This window comes from Pteropus vampyrus, unplaced genomic scaffold (assembly GCF_000151845.1).
Source record: "Pteropus vampyrus isolate Shadow unplaced genomic scaffold, Pvam_2.0 Scaffold47, whole genome shotgun sequence".
Lineage (NCBI taxonomy): Eukaryota > Metazoa > Chordata > Mammalia > Chiroptera > Pteropodidae > Pteropus > Pteropus vampyrus.
Genome location: NW_011888828.1, coordinates 682,304 through 686,580, shown reverse-complemented (window position 1 = coordinate 686,580; position 4,277 = coordinate 682,304).

Here is a 4,277-nt window from a genome sequence, read left to right as displayed (position 1 = left end):
GGGGGTCTGCAGGTTCCTGAGGCCTCCCTCCTGCCATGCCAGTCCCAGAAGCAACGCTGTTTGGGGTACCCTTTGCAAAAGGCAATCGGGACTGCAGACCAGAGCAGAAATCCAGACCCCGATCCTCAAAGTCCCTCTCTGGGCAGCAGAGGACTCAATCGATTCTTCCTGCCAAGGGGGTAGCATAAGCCTTGCTTGTTGCTGCAAAGATGGTGTCTCTGGATTCTAACATCTAACTCTGCAGGGCTCCTGGCTTTTCTTTGGATCACATAGCTTTAAACTCATCAAAACCAGGTAAAAATCACCATGCATGTGGCCCTCTCCAGAGAAACTATCACTGAGCAGGTTTTAAGCCCTTTTCTCCTCTAACTGTACTCAGTTAACCTAAGCTGGAGATGTGTAGATGCTTTATAAGTGAGCTTTCCTGCATACACTCCACCAATAGGCATGTGTGTGCACACACATGCACATAAACATGCATGTGGGGATGTAGAGCAACATGTAGAATGACTGTCACCTGTACCATCTGCTCCCTGAAGAGGCTCAAGCTGTGACGCAAGCCAGGCAGAGTTGCCAGGCTTCCTCTGCCACCCCAAATGCAGGCTCACACTCGCCAGTCCAGGCAGCTGGATGGGGCCCAGTGTATCTCCACAGGCTGACAGCTGGGGTCTTCCCATCTGGCACTGGCATCTCCATGTTCCACATCCTGAGAATGCCCAAAGGCTGTGCCCTGCCCCATCCACCACATCCTATGTCCTTCGATTGCCTTTGGGACACCATGCCCAGGTGCTGGGACAAAGTTAGTGTCAAAGTGACAAAAACTCACCTGAGTACCTCCGCTGAGGCTGCAGAGGCTGTCTCCTCAGTTCCCGGCATTCACTGTGGTGGCTGGAGAGAGGGCTGCTACTGATGAATGGAGACCCAGGCAGCCCCTTGGAGCTTGTCCCCACAGCCAGCCAAATCCAGACGGAGTCATAGAAAGAGGCTGCAAGGGTGCCCAGTGACTCGTCTCGGGGGTCACTTCTCAAGGAGGATCAAGGTTGTAGGCAAAACTCAGCCTTGTGCCTGAGCTGGAGGCCTGTGGCCAGGGAGTCCCTAGGTTGGTGCCTCGCCTCAGTCGGCCACGGGCAGCGCTCAGGAGATGTTCTGTGGAGACACCAGCAGCTCTGCTAGGTACTGACTGAGATGTGAACGGCAGCTGCTCTAGCAGCCAGTCTTTAAATATGTTCGTGGAGCAATGAGGAGGCCCCGCGAGGGTCTGGAACACGTCCCTCCTCTGGCGGCCAATCTCAGTATTACAGCCTCACACAGGAACGGCTGCTTGGTCCAGAGCAGGGAAGTCAGCCTTGGTCTTGGGAGGGACTCCATACGCCTATTCTAAAGGCCCTGCTCAAAATACTTTTTGGAAAGCTTCTAGGAGAATGGCAGCTAGACCTGGCTTATGAGCCATGCAATAAAACCAGCCTTGTAAACATTTATAGGACAGAATTGGCATTGCTAAATGCATTCACCGAACCCGGTTTAGAATTACTTTGCAAGTTTTCCTGAAGTGACATTCACCCGCCAAAGGACACAGATTGGCCACACTAGGGAGATTCTAGAGACTGCCTCATGAGATTCCCAAGGTCATTCTCAACACAACTCAGCACTAAAGCCAACACTGACAGGGCATTGGCATCGCACAAGAGCCGGGAGATGCAGGAGTGAGAAAGATGAGTTCGCTCTCCTCTAGGGGGTTGCCATCCAGGATGAGAGGTGAGCTCAGGCACAAATAACTAAACCTAAGGACAATGGGTTACATTTAAAATAGGACATCTAACCAAAACATTGAGAGTAGTTACCTTCATATTGGGGCGGAGATGGGGGGGGCGTCATCAGAATACCAAAAATAGTTGCAGCCACAGCAGCGCTGTCCGTTGATGTGGACAGCCCTCCTCCGGCCCGAGGTCAGAGTTCTGAAGGTGACGGTTATGAATAGGCTCCCATTTACCGGTTAAAAATTCAGCCTCAACACTTGAGGGTCAGACCTCGTACATGAGAGCAGTTCGCCAAGGCTCAGCTCTCCCCACAGGACAGCTGCCAACTCGCAGCTGAGTCAGAAATGTCTTAGTCATTTTTAGTGACTGCGCCTCCTGACCGTCCTGGGGAGGCAGCGCAGTATTACAGAGAGAAAAAATGGTAATGATATAATAATGATAATAATACTAATAGAAGGAGGAAGAGAAAGAAGAAGGAGGGGGGAGAAAACATTTTATAGTATATACCATGTGCTAGGCATATATTAACTCATATATTAACTCATTTAACCTTGACAACAACACTGTGAAGTAGGTACTGTTATTATTTCCACTTTACGGAGATGAAGGAACTAGGTAACTTGTCCAAGGTCAAGCAGCCTGTAAGTGTACAGTTCAGTAGTGTTAAGCACGTTCACATTGCCGTGCAAACATCACCTCCATCCAGCTCCAGGATTCTTTTCATCTGGCAAAACTGAAAGTCTCTACTCATCAAAGAACTCCCCATTCCCCCTGCCCCCAGCCCCCGGGGGGAGCTTTCTGTCTCTACGCATTGGACTAGCTAGGTACCTTGTTATGTCTTTATCTGAGGCATGCTCTACCAAAAATATATATTCTTTATAATTTTTACCTTAAGTATTTTCTTTTTTGATTTCAATCTATTTCGTGTCAAATATAAATATTTCAAAAACAATTTTTATGCGTTGTTCACAGACCACCGTTTGTCTTTTTCTGCTGTCGTTCAGCTTTGTAGAAATATCCTGGTAAAAAATATGTAATCTCTCAAAACCCAGAATTTGGATTTACCATAAAAAAAAAGTAATTATTGTTTAATTGTACCATGAATCTCATCAATTTAGGTCTTGTTCAAGAGATAGTTTGGGTAAAAAGGAATTATCGCACACACCAGATGATATAGGAATTTAGCTTTTGTGGTTTTATAAAATTTTGTTTAATCAATAATTGAAATGCTTTCTGATTTGTCATCTTATCATTTATCTCAAATTGCCCATCTGATTTTAGCTGAAATTCAACAACCCCCTCCAGCCACCAGCCCCACTACCCTCTGCCAATAAAAGCTACATCTGAGAGAAGGCAGACAGATCCAAGGAAAAAGGCTTCTGAACTGGAAAGCAGCCCAGGTCTCTGGGAGAGTCCATGCCTGCTCAGCTTTAAGTCATGCCTAGTGATTTTTACTTCCACCTCTATAAGTTGCTGTATCTTCCCCCCAAAGTAATTATGTATGCTTTATTAATTAGGAAAAGTATAATTACCCCTTCAAAAGATGATTCTGACATTGAGAGCCTGAATTAGAGACAAAGCCGCAGATTTATAGTGTCAACTCCTAGACTTTGATTATTCCTACTTGTGTGTCCTTGGACAAATCACTGAACTTCTTGGTCTCAGTATTCTCATTGGACATAAAGATAATAATCCCATATTACAGGGCAGTTGTGAGGATCAATTGGGATAAGGCAGTGACTGTGAGCCCACTCGTTTCATGAGATGTTCCTAGGAGTTCCTTGAAAAAAGATTCTCTGATCAAAGCAAAAGGTGTTGTTTAACTGCAGGTCTTATCAGAGCCTTTAAGATGCTGCTGAGCACAGTGATTCTTCAGGAGAGAGATGTGGTATTAAGCTTCTCCATTCGTAGTTGAAAACAGAGAGCAGGGCTAGTGTTCCATAGGATACACTGAAGGAAATTCTGAGCTAAGGTAGTAAAAAGACTTGTTTACAATTTAAACAAAAACATTTTAGAAAACTGGAAGGCTTATTCTTCTGAATGCCAAATAGTAGAAGATGTCTCATGCTATTGGAATGTGATGAGGAGCCATTCATTCCGAGAGGACAGTAAGACAACCCTGCCTTTCACCGTCACCTTCACCTTGTCATTGTCTCCCCATCCTGCAGCATAACCCATAGCCCATAAATGTCAGTGAGTTGGATGCCTGAGCATGAGTGTCACTTCCTTGCTCAAGGCCTCTCTCTTTCTTAATTTACTTCCCTGTTTTGATGGAGCACATTTATGGTGGAATACATTTATGGAGACCTTGCATGTCTATAAATATCTTTACTTTTACCCTCGCCCTTGACTGACAGATTGTCTAAGTATAAAATTCTAAGGTTGAGATATGAAGAGGGGAAAGCACTTCTCAGGGAGTTGGGACCTGCCATCAGCAGGCTGTTGGGAGAAATATAGATCCTTCAAGCATATAGCAATTCTCTTAAAATTGCCAATGTATTCTACATTGAAAAGAACTTT